The 18,132-nt window shown below is 43.9% G+C and overlaps 1 protein-coding gene across 2 annotated transcripts in view; it reads right to left on the reverse strand.

Moving 5' to 3' along the window:
- The window catches only part of hpse2 (heparanase 2), a 268,332-nt gene that overhangs the window by 226,648 nt on the left and 23,552 nt on the right, over positions 1-18,132 (reverse strand). The gene's annotated exons all lie outside the window — the stretch shown is intronic.

The following is an 18,132-nucleotide window of genomic DNA, read 5'->3' on the forward strand; positions in this document are numbered from 1 at the left end:
ATGCTTCAATATCTAAGATTTATGGTAGATTATCAGGAATGAATAAGGTCCCTTTAAACAAAATTAAAAACGCTTGGGAACGTGATCTGCAGATTTCAATTTCTAAGGAAACTTGGAATCAAATTTTTAAACTGGTTAATACTTCAGCATTATGTGCACGTCACTCCCTCCTTCAATTTAAAGTGGTCCATAGAGTCTACCTGTCCAAAGACAAGTTATCGCGTTTCTATTCAGATATATCTCCTTATTGTGACAAATGCAATAAGGGAGAGGTTTCTTTAATCCATATGTTTTGGTCATGTCCAAGTTTGGAAAAATTCTGCATAGAAGTATTTCAAACTTCTTCCGTACTTTTTAAAATAAATTTTAAGCCAAATCCTTTAACTGTATTATTCGGGATTGTTGGAGAAAAAGATATAATTCTGGAGACTTCCGACTTACATATTTTGGCCTTCACTTCTCTTATAGCCAGGAGGGCTGTATTGCTTAAATGGAAGGAAACTATTCCCCGTACTCATGCTCAATGGTTACGGGATGCTATGTCATATCTAAGTTTAGAGAAGATCTGTTGCTCTATTTCTGTATCTATTCTGAACTTTCAAATATCATGGGAACCTTTTTTGAACTACTTTCAAAACCACTGATTTGGTGCTAAATGCACAGATATTGGCCAATACTACTATGTCTTTAGGATGTTACTAAACAGCTTTGGTTTTGGTAGTGGGGTTAGATTTTTTTTTATAATAAAATTATTCCAACTTATCAATATCAATAGAGTTTTTTTGTTTATCAATATGAAACATTGTGATTTCTTGTGTGATTCAATACAATCTATTTTGTAACATTTTCTTTTTTCCTTTGTTTCATGTATTTTGTACTTATTTGAAATTAATAAAAATATTGACAAAGGTATGAATTAAATAAGAGGAGATGCATACTCAACTGGTGAATACAGCATGGGATTGGCTTTAGAAACGGTGGCAGTATTGGTCCTGGGATTCAGTTTGATGCATCACAGCTGACTGAATTGGTTTACACCTTCTAATTGGGGTTTTCCTCAGTCCCACCAGAGTTCATCGTGATGCAAGAAAAACAGGTCAACGGAAGTGCCTGCCATCAGGAGTGATGTCTCTTCCTTTTCACTCATGGTGTGCAGTCATCACTCACAAAGCCAGCACATATTTCACATCTCTACTTGCCCTTGAGAAGATGGTGGTAAACTGCCTCCTTAAATTGTTAGAGTCCCCATGGTGAAGGTAAATCCCACAACAGAGCACTCCAGGATTTAAGCTGGAAATGATAAAAAGGACACCAATATATTTCCATGCAGGGATGGTGCTAGACTTGGAGGGGAACCTGATGGTGGTGGTGGTTCCCATGTTCCTGCTGCCTTTGTCCTTTCAGAAAGCAGAGGGCTTGGGAGGTGCTGGCTGAGAGACCTTGACAAGATGTAACAGTGCATTTTGTAGACGGCGCATCCTACACCCAAAGACACCACTCTCATTGATGGATGGGGGTGCCAGCCATGCGGGTTACTTTATCCTGGATGGCATCGAGCTTCTTATTGAGGCTTCTCTCAACCAGGTAAGCAAGAAGGCACTCCACGACACTTCTGAGTTGTGCCTCTGTAGCAGAAATGCTTTCGGTGGTCAGGGAGGGAGCCAATTTCTGCAGAGTTCTATCTTCAGATCTGCTCTCCTAGCCCCAGTAATTGGGTGACTGGTCCAGTTAAGTTTCCACTCACTTCGCCTCTTGGCTATCTCTTCTGCTGGTGCTTTGTGGACCAAGATAATGAGAAGCGTGTCACTTCGAGGTTAGGTTGTGAGTTAGCGGGCAGTGGGAAAATTATCCCTCTAGTGTTCATTGATCTCGTTACTGGAGATTCAGTCTCACTGGACCCTGCCACTTTGATTTGGCCCATGCCTTCATTATCCTGGTCCGGTTCCACTCACCTTTATTGCGATCTGTGCCTTATTCCAGATTCCATATCTTAATAGGGTGGGATAGGGATCCCAGGTATCAGTGATGACCTTCAGGATATTGAAGATGGTGACACTATCATTAAATATCAAGGGTAGATGGTTAGACTCTCCCTTGTTTAAGTTGCTCAGTCCCCAAGCACCTGTGTGGTACAGATTTTACCTGTCACTTAGCAGCCCAAGCCTAAATGCCATCTACAACATAGTTACAAGGTAAGAGACTGGTCATTTACAATGGAAGTGCGTAGGAATTTCTTTTTTGCAGAGGATGGTTGATTTTGAATTCTATACCGCAGAGGGTGGTGTAGGCTGGATCATTAGAAGTGCTTAAGATAGACATTTGAAAGACCAGGGAATTAAGAGTTATGGGGAACTGGTACAGAAGAGTTGAGGTCTGGTTCAGATCAACCATGATCTTAACGTACGAGATCTCTGGGCCTGTACTCAATGGAATGCAAAAGGATGAGGGAAGATCTCATAGAAACCTACCAGATACTGAAAGGCCTGGATAGAGTGGACGTGAAGGGGATGTTTCCATTAGTAAGAGAGTCGAGGATCCAAGGGCACAGCCTCAGAATAAAGGGACGTCCCTTTAGAACTGAGGTGAGGAGGAATTTCTTCAGCCAGAGGGTGGTGAATCTGTGGAATTCGTTGCCACAGAGGGTGGTGGAGGCCAAGACATTGGGTGTACTTAAGGCAGAGATTAATAGGTCCTTGATTGGGAAGGGGGTTAAGGGTTATGGGGAGAAGGCAGGAGAACGGGGTTGAGAGAAAAAAAAAATCAGCCATGATTGAATGGCGGAACAGACCCAAAGGGCTGAATGGCCTAATTCTGCTCCTATACATTATGGTTGTATATTAAATGGTGGAACAGGCTTGACGGATCGAGTGGCCTACTCCTGCTTCTACTTTTTGGGGCTTTACTTGCAGGAAAGCATGGCATTAAGGGGTTATGAGTGGAACTGAATGTTGTGAATCATCAGCAGTGTCTCCATTGCTGAACTGATTACAGTGAGAAGGTCATTGATGAAGTAACTGACCTAAGACAGTGCCCTAAGCAACCTGTGGAATGGTGTCCTGGAGTTGAGGTGAATGGCCTTCAACAACCACAACCATCTTCCTTGTTGTGAGGTACAGCTCCAGCCTCTATTTCCATTAGCTTCAATAAACAGCCAATAGAACTTGGGTTTGGGGCTCCCAGCAGGAACCTATCCTGACAGGAAGTTGATTGGATCTGTCAGCAGGAATCTGCAGACATTAGACATACAGGATCTGTCACCACAAATGGGATTGGCTTCTTGTTTTTATCCATGTTTCAGTACAGGCTTCAGGGGGGATCAGGTCGAGTTCAAATCAGAATCAGGTTTATTATCACTGACATATGACTTGAAATTTGCTGTTTTGCAGCAGTAGTACAGTGCAAAGACAGAAAAATTACTATAATTTACAAAATAAATAGTGCAAAGAAAAAAGGGAATAACTAAGTAGTGTTCATAGACCGTTCAGAAATCTGATGGCAGAGGGGAAGAAGCTGTTCCTGAATCATTGAGTGTGGGTCTTCAGGCTCCTGTACCTCCTCCCCGATGGTAGCAATGAAAAGAGGGTGTGTCCCGGATAGTGAGGGTCCTTAGTGATGGATGCCACCTTCTTGAGGCACCGCCTCTTGAAGATGTCCTCGATGGTGGGGAGGGTTGTGCCCGTGATGGAGCTGGCTGAGTCTATCTGGCCGGTGGTCAGATTAACATGGTGAACACAAACATATCAGCTCTAAATCTGCTATCATAACTTTATAATATTTAATATCTTTCTTTGCAAATTAACAGAGAGAAGGCAGGAGAATAGGGTTGAGAGGGAAAAATAAATCAGCCATGATCGAATGGCGGAGCAGACTCGATGTGCCAAATGGCCTAATTTTTTATATATATATATAAGGTATCTTTATTAGTCACATGTACATCGAAACACACAGTGAAATGTATCTTTTGCATAGAGTGTTCTGGGTGGCAGCCGGCAAGTGTCGCCAAGCTTCAAGCGCCAACATAGCATGCCCACAACTTCTCACCCATACGTCTTTGGAATGTGGGAGGAGACCAGAGCACCCGGAGGAAACCCACGCAGACACGGGGAGAACGTACAAACTCCTTACAGACAGTGGCCAGAATTGAACCCGGGTCGCTGGTGCTGTAATACCGTTACGTTAACCGCTGCACCTCTCATGTCTTATGGTAACATAGTAATAACCTCAACATTTATAAATATCAAGGGCATGCTTGAAGGGAACTATAATTATCATGGGACATTTTTTATCTACTTATTGATTGGACGTACCAAACCAGCAAGGGTACTATAGAAGAACAATTTGTGGAATGCATCAGAGATTGCTTTTTAGAGCAGCACATTGCAGAGTCTGTGCAGGAATGTGCTATTTTAGATTTAGTCTTATGTAATGAGGATGGATTAATAAGGAATCTTGCGGTTAAAGGGGGTAGTGATCACAATATGATAGAATTCCAAATGCATTTTGAGGATGAACACCATTGGTCCAGAACAGTGTCAATTTAAATAAGGGCATTCATAATGGCATGAGGGAGGAGTTGTCTAAGATGTACTGAGTAAACACGTGAATGAACAGGTCAGTAGAGGAACAGTGGCAGATATTCAAAAAGCCAGTCTATAATGCTCAGCAAAGAGTTTATAGGAATCAAAAAGATAAATTCCATGAGAAAGAGGCACAATCCGGGGTTAACATAGGAAGTAAAGGATAATGTTGAATTGAAAACTAGGGTATACAAAATAGCAAGAGCTAGTGGTAGATCACAGGACTGGGACGTTTTCAGGATGCAGCATCAGAAGACTGAAAAGTACTTAAAAGAAGGGAGAAAATGAATTGAGGGAAAATTTGCATGTAGTGTAAAAACAAAGTTTCTGTGGATGTATAAATAGGAAGAGGGCAGCTAAGGCAAATGTGGATGGAGAACAAGGCTGGTGAATTAATAACAGCGAACAAAGAAATACCAGATATGTTGAGTAAATTTTTTGTATCAGTCTCCACCATAGAAGACATTGCTGTCAAACAGGCTAATTTCAAAATAACATGGCAGAACTTATAAAAATCCCAATTACAAGGGATAAAAGTATTGGAGAAACTCAAGGGTCCAAAGGCAGACAAGTCACCAGGACCCGATGGACTGCACACTGTGGTTTTAAAGGAAACAGCTGCAGAGATATTGGACCCATTGGTTAAAATTGTTCATAACTAGCTAAACTCCAGGAAGGTACTAGAAGATTTGAAAGCAGCTGATGAGATTCCCTTGTTCAAAAAAGGAGTAAGGCAGAAGGCAGGGAACTACAGGCTAGTTAGTTTAGCAGCTATTATTGGCAAGATGTTAGAGTCAATAATCAAAGAGGAAATCACTGATCATTCAGGAAAGCTGAATAAAATTAAATCTAGTCAACATGGTTTTACGAAAGGTAAATCATGTTTGATAAATTTGCTCAACTTCTTTCAGGATATAACAGGGAGAGTTGATAGAGGGGAACCTGTAGTTGGAGTGTGTTTAGATTTCCAAAGGTGAACAAAGGATGCTGGTGCACAAATTAAAAGCATCTTTTGGATGAACCTTACACCAAAGAATAATTGTTGTGTGACTGCTAATTACTGTGTGGACATTCTCTCTTCTGTTCCCTCCCAACGGGCAAAAGGTACAAAAGCCTGAAAGCACTATCCCGCTGTTATAAGGCTATTGAACCGTCCCCTAGTACGATAAGATGGACTCTTGACTTCACAGTCTACCTCGCTATGGCCTCGCACCTTATTATCTGCCTGCACTGCACTTTCTCTGCAACTGTAACACTTTATTCTGCATTCTGTTATTGTTTTACCTTGTACTACCTCAATGTACTTATGTGATGAAATGATCTGTACGGATGGCATGCAAAACAAGGTTTTCACTGTACCGCGGTATATGTGACAATAATAAACCAATTTACCAATTTAATTCAATAGGACTATCAGTTACAACCTTGCAGTAAGGAGAAAATATAGCTGATGCTTATAAGAGCAAAAGAGAGAACATGGACTTAAAGAAATCACAGGAAACACTCAGCAGGTCAGGCAGCGTTTGTAGAAGAAAATCAGAGTTAACATTTCAGATGGAAAGAGAGATTAAAGTTTCAGAGAAGATGTATGGTAGGTTAAAGGGAATATCTCGGAGTGTGGGGCCAGGATTGCCAGTTGATGAACTGTTGAAGAAACCATCTTGATTGATAGATTAATCCGGGTGTTTAGAGAGAAGAAAAAATGTAAAAACTATGAAGTGCAGGTCACATGGGGACCAGAGGGGTGGAAGTTAAGGACCAGGGAAACACTATCCCCGGTCCAGTATGGGGAAGAAGGGTTGAGAGGGGAGGCACAGAATCTAGATGAGATACAGTCAAGTAAGGTAGAAGGGAAAAAGAGAAGATCTATGAGGCACCTGTGTGAAAGATTCATCGAGAGAGCAGATACGATGGAGGAACTGGAGTCCTTACAGGAGACAGGGTGGGAGAAAGTATAGTCAAGATGGCTGTGGGAGTCTGTGGGAGAAAGTAGGGTTGAGACGGCTGTGGGAGAAATTATCGTTGAGAGTCTGTAGACTTGTAATGGATGTTTGTCAGGCATGGGTTAGCATGGGTGAAAGTAGTTTCCCGCATTTATAGCCTTATACCTCAATAATTTACTTAATAGGATGCAATTTTGCTCGGCTCACTTGAATCATAATTTACCCATGCCTCATTTCATACACAGAATGGGAGTTACTGAGGGTGTGATTGTTTATGTTGCTAAAACCAACTCCATGCATTAACACTGCTAAACAAAATCCCAGATGCTAAGGGAGAAACTTAGACAACCTGGATCTGTGCTAATGCCATCAGGAATTGTATTTTAAGCACAGGGAGCTTGTTCCAGGGAATTATAGGGAAAGGTTGCCATGGGGCAAAGGACAGGTCTTAGTCCTTAATGTCCAACCCCTTATCTTTAGTCTATGCCCTCAGCTCAAGATTCTCCAGCTAGATGGAAGCAGTTGGTCCACCCCTCTCAGAATCATACATACTTCTCCTGGATCAATGCTCAATACCTCGCTCCAAAACACAACCCCTCAGCTCAGGAATCGATCTCTTAAATCTGCAGTGCACTGACGTCAAAGCAGTGTATCCTTCTTTAAGCATGGTGACTGAATCTTCGTCTAGTTTCAGCAGTTGGGACAAGACTTCCTTCCTGTGCCGTTGTGACTCAGTTGCAATCATGGGAGTGCATTTTGCAACTGAGGGGTCATGGGAGCTAATTCTCTGAAAGTTAATTTGTTTGGATGGCAGTATCACAGGCCAGGATCATAGGCTGTTATACAGTGGATACTTTAAATCTAATCTCTGTTTGCCTGACTAAACATCACTAATGCTTAATCCTCATAAACATTTAACTAGTTTGTCAAGTAACGATGAAGATCGTTGATTAAAGCTGTTCAAAGCTCTAGGCAAACACAGGCAAATTGCTTCCCTTTGTAGCACAGTCCATTTAATCATTTATTCTAGCAATTTAATCTCATCAGAAAACATACACAAACTTCCAACCAAGGCAGCGGCTTTACACTTTCCAGCTGCGGTCAGGAGATAGCGAAAGAATAGATGTTTCTTTCCCCCTTTCTCAGCCCTTAGGGTGGTTAAGTTAATTATGGTGCTCCAGCTAGCCTCCACATGAGCTGAAATTAGATTGTGAAGTGTGCTACTGTCTCTCTGGAGTGGACTTTATGATGTAGTGCTGCCAATGTGCAGAGCATTAATCAGGACATCGGTCTTGAGGGCACGTTTGCCCCATTCACAAGCTGGCAATTTACTGCCTGTCAACGACTGGCCTCCTGATCCTCTCAATGCCTTACTGCTGTCTACAAAGATCAGGGAGAGTAACACAGAGAACAGGACCAAAGTCAAAGTGGAAAGTCAAAGTCAAGTTTATTGTCTTATGCACAAGTACATGTATGCACAGGTGCAATGGAACACTTGCAGCAGTATCACAGGCACATAGCAACAGAGACACAACATTCACAAGAAAAACATAAATTAAACATATGTTATACGAAATGGAAGGCTACCATTCTGGCTGGAGGTCCATGACCAGTGTTGTTCCACAAGGATCAGTACTGGGACCTCTGTCATACATCAATGATTCGGGTGAAAATGTAGATGGGTGGATTAGCAAGTTTGCGCATAACACCAAGATTGGTGGAGTTATGGAGAGAGTAAAGGACTATCAAAGAATACAGTAGGATATAGATCAGTTACAGATATGGGCAGTGAAGTGGCAGATGGAGTTTAATCTGGGCAAGTGTGAGGTGTTGCACTTTGGGAGGTGCCACCTTGGCAGGCACAGTAGTGTAGCGGTTAGTGTAACACTGTTACAGCACCAGCGACCCAAGTTCAATTCCAGCCACTGTCTGTAAGGAACTTGTACGTTCTCCCCATGTCTACGTGGGTTTCCTCCGGGTGCTCCGGTTTCCTCCCACGTTCCAAAGTAGTACGGGTTAGGAAGTTGTGGGCATGCTATGTTGGTGCTGGAAACATGGCGACACTTGCGGGCTGCCCCCAGAGCACTCTACGCAAAAGATGCATTTCACTGTGTGTTTTGATGTACATGTGACTAATAAAAATATCTTATCAAATAAAAGGAGAGTATACAGTTAATGGTAGACCCCTCAATTGCATTGGGGTACAGACGGATCTTGGGAGTCCAGGTCCATAGTTCACTGTAAGTGGCTACATAAGCAGAGAAGGTCATAAAGAAGGTGTATGGCATGCTTGCTTTCATTGGTAGCAGTGTTGAATGTAAGAAGGAAGTCATGCTGCAGACATTCAGTATAAATTGGCATAAAGATCGGCACAACATTGTGGGCCAAATGGCCTGTCCCATGCTGTACTGTTCTATGTTCTGTGTTAAAATTATACAAGAAAGAACACAAGGAACACTCACCCCGAGTGGCAGCCACATCAACACTCCACATTCAACGGCTAGTAAAATCAGCACACCACTCATTATTTCCAATAGTCCAGCTAGCTTTCCCAGCTAGTTAAGTGCTGTGTGTTCTTAATGGTGCATCCATCCATTCTGTATCACCGAGAGCACTTCCTCTGTTCCCAAGCACAAAAACTCCAGGGGTTGGTAGCAAGCAAGCTCTCCGGATCCCAGAACTATTTTCATCTTTAAGCCTTATCCAAATGGGACAGCCTATGTGGCAGCTTGGAACAGTACTGACAGGGAACTTGATCAGGGAGGTCAGGATTCATGGTGGGTGTGGGGGGAGGGAGACACAAGAGACTGCAGATGCTGGAATCTGGAGCAACAGACAAGATGCTGGAGGAAGTCAGTGGGTCAGGCAGCATCTGTGGAGGGAAATGGACATTCGACGTTTCAGGTTGAAACCCTTCATCTGGACTTAGGTTGCAGGAGGGAGGGTGGGGAGAAGCTCTCCTGGGAAGCCAAGTTGAAAATGGATCCCATCCAAAATTCATTGGAAGAGGTGTTTAGTGAGGGGGTTCACTATTGATATAACCCAGCGAACCCTCACTTGCACCAAAGGAGTGGGGCCAACAGAAGACTGTTGTGTAGCCATTGATCTAATACAAAGAAACAAAGTGCTAATTTGTGTACAGCAAGTTCACACCAACAGCAATAAGGCTGAAGGATGAATGCTTGTCTTGGACTGCCAGGCAACCTCCATACGCCGAAAAGAACCAAGAGGTCATGTCAGGTTGGATTATTGAGCTCAAGTCTCAGGAGTGAGGTCTCAACCCATGGCTACCTCTCTCAGAGTTCGAGAGCTTGTAATGCCTACTGAGAAATTCAATATGACTCCAGGTGAGTTAGTTCATTAGAATTTTTCTTGATGGGAATGAGTTTATTCAATTGGGTTATTAAACAAAAGAATGGCCTGGAAATTCAAACACAAACCATAGTTAGTCACAGTGTTAATCGAGTCATACAGCACGGAGACAGGCCCTCCGGCCCTATTGGTCCATGCCGACCAAGATTCCCATCTAAGCTAGTCCCATTTGCCTACCTTTGGCCCATATCCCTTTAAACCTTTCCTATCCATGTACCTGCCCAAGTACCTTCTAAATGTTGTTAATGTACCTGCCTCAACCATTTCCTCTGGCAGCTCGTTCCATATACTGACCACCCTCTGGGTGAAAAAGTTACTCCTCAGGTTCCTATTAAATCTTTCCTCCCTCACCTTGAACCTGTGCCCTCTAGTTCTTGATTCTCCAACCCTAGGAAAAAGACATGCACATTCACCCTGTCTATGCTCCTCATGATTTTATACACCTCTATAAGATCACCCCTCGTTCTCCTACGTTCCAATGAAAGATGTCCCAACCTGCTCAACCTCTCTCCATAACTCAGCCCCTCGAGTCCTGTAAATACATCCTTGTAAATCTGCTCTACATTCTTTCCAGCTTAATGGCAGGGTGACCAAAACTGAACACAATACACCAAATGCAGCCTCACCTGCACAACTGTAACATAACATCCCAACTCCTACTCTCAATGCCCTGATTGATGAAGGCCAGCGTGCCAAAAGCCTTCTTCACCGTCCTGTCTATCTGTGACTCTAAGTCATATTTTCCACACACCTCCCCCTCCCCCACCAGGGTGAAACATAGGAACAACCTTTTCCAGGTTGTTTTGCGTCCCTCCGTTAAACCCAACCTGATACTGCCTGCTGTCAGTCCCTGACGACTGCACCCAAGGGAAGCAAAGTTTTCAGCAGAGGGCAATATCTTGTTATCTTTGTGCTGTCTGGGTAATAGAACATAGAACAGTACAGCACAGAACAGGCCCTTCAGCCCACGATGTTGTGCCGACATAGCTAATCCCTCCTACCTACAGAATGCTCATATCCCTCCATTTTCCTCTCATTCATGTGCCCATCCAAGCCCCTCTTAAAAGCCCCCAATGAATTTGCCTCCACCACCCTATCAGGCAATGCATTCCAGGCATCCACCACTCTCTCAGTAAAAAATATACACCTCACGTCTGTTCTGAACCTACCCCTCTCACCTTAAATGCATGCCCTCTGGTACTGGATCTCTCAAAAATGGGAAAAATCTTGCCATGCTTCCCAATATTAAATCAATGATTACACAAGTTTTATATCAGCTGCACCTCACACGCACTGTTCAATAAAATTGAGATTTCAGTGATCCACACCAGCAAACCCTCCCAACATGTTAATGAATACTACCTTGCAATAATTTTTGCAGGGGTCCCATTTGCAAACCTTTGTCTTCAATACAATTTAACAAGACACAAGTAGTGGGAGCTAAGTAGGCCCATCTGTGTCTCACCTCTCAGCCCCACGAAAGTAATGCACTGCATTCTTTCAGCTCTGCTCTTACACCCTCCTCTCATTAACCACACATCGTCAGCACAGAACAATCAATAATTTGACAACATAAAATCAAAGAAATGAACTGCAAATGCTGGTTCTCTGACAAGAGGTCACAGACCCAAAACGTTAAATCTCATTCTCTGTCCACAACTGGTGCCCGACCTACTGAGTATTTCCAGCACTTTTGATTTTTATGAGAAGTCTGCCAATGATTTATGTTACAGTGGCAATCTTACTCCAACCAGGCCGCGAACACGGTTTTACATTTGCCTTTTTCCTGATCAGGTGAAGCAATTTATGGAAAACTGCAGGAAAATATTCCATTCCCAACCCTGATATAAATTACACTGAGGAGTGAAAATCTACCATAATGACAGATACACAACAAAGATACTTTGCACAGGCTTTTATATAGTTTCCATTTTACACATGCACATATCCTTCCCCCATACTATTAGAACACAGAACATTACAGCACAGTACTGGCCCTTCGGCCCACAATGTTGTGCCGACATTTTATCCCGCTCGAAGATCTATCTAACCCTTCCCTCCCACATAGCCCTCCATTTCTCTATCATTCATGTGGCTATCTAAGAGTCTCTTAAATGTCCAGAATGTATCTGCCTCCCCCACCTCTGGCAGTAGTGCGTTCCACGCACCCACCACTCTCTGTGTAAAAAAAACTTACCCCTGACATCCCTTCCTCCAATCACCTTAAAATTATGCTCCCTCATGTTAGCCATTTTCACCCTGGGAAAAAGTCTCTGACTGTCCACTCGATCTATGCCTCTTACCATCTTGTATCCCTCTATCGAGTCACCTCTCATCCTCCTTCTCTCCAAAGAGAAAAGCCTGAGCTCGCTCAACCTATCCTCATAAGACATGCTCTCCAATCCAGGCAGCATCCTGGTAAATCTCCTCTGCACCCTCTCTAAAGCTTCCACATCCTTCCTATAATGAGGTGACCAGAACTGAACACTATACTCCAAGTGTGGTCTAACCAGAATTCTATAGAGCTGCAACATTACCTCGCAACTCTTGAACTCAATACCCCAGCTAATGAAGGCCAACACTCCATACGCCTTCTTAACAACCCTATTGACCTGCGTAGCAACCTTGAGGGATCTACGGGATCTATGGAATATTTTAGTTGGAATCCTACAACTGAGTTCAGCATTGATTTAAGTCAGTGATAAAGAGGTTGACCAGGCTAGATCTTTATTCCTTGGGATGTAGGAGAATGAGGGGCGACCTTATATAAGTGTTTAAAATTATGAGAGGCATAGATAAGGTGGACTGTAACAGTCTTTTCCCCAGGGTAGAGGAGTCCAAAACAAGGGAGCATAGATTTAGGGTGAGAGGGGAAATATTTAAAAGGGAACAGAGGGGCAACATTTTCACGCAGAGGGTGGTGAGTGTATGGAACGAACTGCCAGAGGAAGTGGTTGAGGCAGGTACATTAACAACATTTAAAAGGTACTTGGGCAGGTACATGGAGGGTCAGGGCTTGGAGGGATAGGGGCCGAATGCAGGAAATTGGGACTAGCTGGGTGGGCACCGTGGTCGGCATGGACTGGTTGGGCCGAAGGGCCTGTATCTGTGCTGTATTGCTCTATGGCTCCATGACTAATAAATCTGATTCTGAGGATTATAAGATGAGATATCTTTATTAGTCACATGTACATCGAAACACAGTGAAATGCACCTTTGCATAGAGTGTTCTGGGGGCAGCCCGCGAGTGTCGCCACACTTCCGGCGCCAACATAGCATGCCCACAACTTCCTAACTCGTATGTCTTTGGAATGTGGGAGGAAACCGGAGCACCCAGAGGAAATCCATGCAGACACAGGGAGAACGTACAAACTCCTTACAGACAGCAGCCAGAATTGAACCCGGGTCACTGGCGCTATAAAACATTACGCTAACTGCTACACTACCATGCCTGCAAAGCCACAAAGAGGTCTCCCCATGTCTCCTTACTCAATGTCTCATCAAACACATTGACCATACTTTGGCCAAGCACATCACATGATATCCTTGACAATGAAGGGCAGAGGAATTAAGACCTACTCAGTGTGTGGGTTAGACTTAAACCTGCTGTACAGTGATGGAGTGATGGAGTACATTTAGGGTGAAATTAAAACTTGCTATCACTTTCCAGGTGGGAGAGTCCGAGACCAAGGTCCAGAGAACAGGAGAGTATGGGAGTCCCTCGGGGTCGGGGGTGACTTGCTTGTACTCAAGAGGGCTGGTCACTGGTGTACCTCCACTGCTTGGCCCAAATGTTCCAGGGACAGCTTGTACTATTGCACCCACCCCTTTGTTTGTTCACTATCTGTCTTGGTGCCTAGTCTGAAGGCACCCAACAGTCCCAGCCTCAGAACTCAACAGCCTCTGGGCCGGGATAGCCCATTAATGTATACACATCCCTATCCCCAGCCAGGGTCGTGCAGTCCCACTGCCTTGCGGGTGCCTCGGGAGAGGACAAGGCTGAGGAAGTAAACCCTGACACAAAGTCTCCACTGACCCATGGATTATCTTGGTGAAGGATGGAACTGCAGGATTAAACCCAGACGGAAAACCAGGAGTCGTCAGGGAGCACCCTGCAGTCATTCCGGCAGCTCCTGCGTCCAGTCCCATCTCCAGGCGCTTTGCCACTGGAAACAGATGTGCCCGGATGAGAGAGGTATTGGTATTGGTGATCGAATCTGCGCAACTTCTTTGTTGCAGTGTCAGTCAAACGCAAGTCCTGTGGTGCTGGAAGAGCATCAAAGCAGCAGGTCAGGAAACCCTGGAAGCTGTAGCCACCAAAAACAACAGAGCACTCTGGCCCACGCTAACCTTTGCTGTGACCCCACACAGGTTTACACAGGAGAGAGGGTTCGGGAACATTCCACCCAACACCTCCCTACTGGTACTTGTGCTCCACTCAATCCTCCTCCCCATCTCCTCATATTGCCTTCTGTTCCCTTCTGCCCTCCCTATTTGCCCAGCCTCCCCTTAAATCCATCCACAGTTTGCCTCCACTACTCCTTGTGGGATGCATTCCACATTCCTACTGCTCCTTGGGGAAAGGGGCTTTGCCTGAATTCCCTGTTGGATTCATCACTGACTCCCTTACATTGACCACCTTGTCACCACTAAAGGAAATGTTCTCACTGCATCCACTCTATCAAAACCTCCCCTAATTTAAAGACCTCTATTCACAGAAGGGTTTGAGCATGAAACGAACCTATTCCACCCATCAAGTCTCTACTAGCTCAATGAAAGAGCACTGCAGTTATTCCCATTGGTCATTCTTTCTTTCTAGATAGTTATCCAGCTCCACGACAGTTCGATCTGCCTCCATTGCTACTCTGGCTGTTCATTCCAGGTCTCATCTCCTCGCACTGCAAATGTGTTTTTCTCTTATGCCTGCTTTGATTCCTTTGTCAAAGACCTTCCTTCTGTGTCCTCTGCTTTCTGATCCATCAGGAGCACTTTCTATCCACTTTGCCCATACCTTTCATTACCTCAGGAACCTACCAGATCCCTCACAATCTCCTCTGTTCCAAGGAGTCAGCCCCAGTTTCTCCAGTCTTTCCACATCGCTGAAGTACCTCACCTGTGGAATCATTTTGGCAAAACTATTTTGCACCTTCTCTAAACTCCTTACATCTTTCTTACATTGAGGTAGTCAAAAAATGGATAGAATACTCTAGTTGTGACCAAGTTCTACAAAGGCTTGACATGATTTCCTTTACCTCTGAAGCCCCAGGAACCCACATGCATTTTAACCAATTTCTCGAAATGCTCTGTCACTTTCAGTGAATGTTGCACGGATACATTATGTGGATTTTCCTGTTCACATACCTCCCTTTAGTACGGCGTTCTCACTTATATTGCCTCTTCCCATGCTTCTAACCAAAACGCAATACTTTTGGCTTTTCTCAGCAATATACTTCACCTAACCTGTCTGCCCTGCTCGCAGCCTGTCTACATCTCCACACTGGAGCTGTGGTAAACTGGAGAGGGTAGCAGTGGACTTTAAAGTCTATTGCAATCCTCTCCACACCTTACAATGCCTCCAAGTTTTGCATTATCTGTACCTTTGTGTCATCTATTCGATCACTCCTCAACCTTCTTCTCTCAAAAGGAAAAAAGACCTAGCCTGTACATCCTTTGCTTTTAGGTACATCCTTGTAAGCCTTATCTACATTCTCTCCTGTGCCTCCCCATCCAGAATTGGACCCAACTCTAACCAATATTTAATACAAGACTGCCATAGCTTTACTCTGTATTGAGCCTGTGCTGCTCCTGACTGTGAGTGTGTGATGGGACAGTGTAGAGGGAGCTTCACTCTGTATCTAACCCGCGCTGTCCCTGCCCTGGGAGTGTGGGATGGAAGACTTCAAGGGATTTTCAGCTGTATGCTATTTCTTGTTTTATTTGCGCTTTTATCCACAGGCCCCCTCTTTGTTTCGTGTGTGGTTCTTTAGTATGTGTTTTTATATTCTAAAGAAACTTTATAAAAACATCACCATCAAAAACTCTTAATATGCTGAGTGTAGGAGATGGGATGTTATGGTGAGGTTGTATAAGACATTGGTGACGCCAAATTTGGAGTATTGTGTGCAGTTCTGGTCACCTAACTATAGGAAGGATATCAGTAAGATTGAAAGAGTGCAGAGGAGATTTACTAGAATGTTGCCGGGTCTTCAGGAGTTGAGTTACAAGGAAAGATTGAACAGGTTAGGACTTTATTCCTTGGAGCGCAGAAGAATGAGGGGAGATTTGATAGAGGTTTACAAAATTATGAGGGGTATAGACAGAGTTAATGCGAGTAGGCTCTTTCCACCTAGATTAGGAGAGATAAGAACAAGAGGACATGGCTTTAGGGGTGAAAGGGGAAAGGTTAAGGAGGAACTTCTTCACTCAGAGAGTGGTGGGAGTGTGGAACGAGTTGCCATCTGATGTGGTAAAATGTGGGCTCACTCTTAAGTTTTAAGAATAAATTGGATAGATACATGGATGGGAGAGGTCTGGAGGGTTATGGACTGGGGTGCAGGTCAATGGGACTAGCGGAATAACGTTTCGGCACAGACTAGAAGGGTCGAATGACCTGTTTTCTGTGCTGTAGTGTTCTATGGTTCTATGTTGTCCACAGAGTTCAGGATGTCTCAGGCCCCTGCTGTGCCCACTGGGCCACAGAAGCTCAGCTGCCTTCAGGATGGCCAGTGATTGGCTGAAGGTCAGTATTAATCATCCATTGAGGGTGTACTGCCACACGGAAATTCAAAATAATTTCTCTTTAATTTATCCAGTGCAAATATACAGCAAATAAAGGTTATCTGTACTAAAACTTAACGGGTTAACCATCTCTGACTGCACACCAAATGCTTTGAAAGAATCTGATTAATTTGAGTTCTATGAACCAGGTAGATTTGCACATTGCTAACATACTTCTAACAAACTTCTAAAGATGCACTATTGAAAGTATCCTGACTGGTTGCATCATGGTCTGGTACGACAATTTGAATGCACAGGAATGCAAGAAGCTGTAGAGAGTAATGGTCGCAGCCCAATACATCACGGGCACATCCCTCCCCACCATCGGTAGTATCTACAGGAGGCGCTGCCTCAAGGCGGCAACATCCATCATCAAAGATCTCCCACCATCCGGGCCATGTCATCTTCTCGCAGCTACCATCGGGCAGGAGATACAGAAGCCTGAAGTCCCACACCACCAGGTTCAGGAACAGCTACTTCCCTTCAACCAACCTGCACAAGCCTAATCATTACCTCAGTATAGAAACACTATGATCACTTTGTACAACAAAGGACTTTGTTTCTGTTCTAACTGTGTTCTTTCTTGCATAATTTATGTATAATTTGGTTTTCTTGTGACTATTGTGTATCTGACTCCATGTGCCTGTGATGCTGCTGCAAGTTTTTCATTGCACCTGTGCACACATGGACTTGTGCATGTGACAATAAACTTGACTTTGACTTGTACAAAATGCAAAAATACGCAGATGCTGTAAGTCTGATATAAATACAGAAAATGCTGGAAATAGCAGCTAAGTCAGCATCTACAGAGAACAAAACAGATGTTTAAGGTGGAAGGGCCTTTGTCAGCACTGAGAATGACTGAAAACAAGTTGGTATTAGGTCAAAGTCAAAGTTAAAGTTGAGTTTATCGTCATCTGCACAAGTCCATGTGTGCACAGGTGCAATGAAAAACTTACTTGCAGCAGCATCACAGGCACATAGCATCAGATAAGCAGCATTCACAAGAAAAACATAAATTAAACATAAATTATACACAATTTTTACAAGAAACAACACAATTAGACCAAAGAAAAGCAAAGTCCATTTTAGTGAAAAGTGATCAGAGTGTTGCTGTACTGAGTTACTGATTAAGGTTGTGCCGGTTGGTTCAAGAACCGAACAGTTGAAGGGAGGTAGCTCTTCTTGAACCTGGTGGTGTGGGACTTCAGGCTTCTGTACCTCCTGCCCGATGGGAGCTGCGAGAAGAGGGCATTAGGTCGGAGAGGGTGGGGGTGGAGGTGGATAGGATAAAAGGAATATCTCTGTAATGGTGATGCCAGGATTGTCATGGGGTTAAAGTTGTAAGCGAGGTTAGCTAGTCCATGGGTTAATGGGGTAAGTTGCAGAGTGAGAATCTACACAAATGAATGTAAAAACTATGAAATGAGGGCAGCCAGTGTGTAAGAAAACAAAGAAATGTA

Source organism: Pristis pectinata, chromosome 12 (assembly GCF_009764475.1).
Source record: "Pristis pectinata isolate sPriPec2 chromosome 12, sPriPec2.1.pri, whole genome shotgun sequence".
NCBI lineage: Eukaryota > Metazoa > Chordata > Chondrichthyes > Rhinopristiformes > Pristidae > Pristis > Pristis pectinata.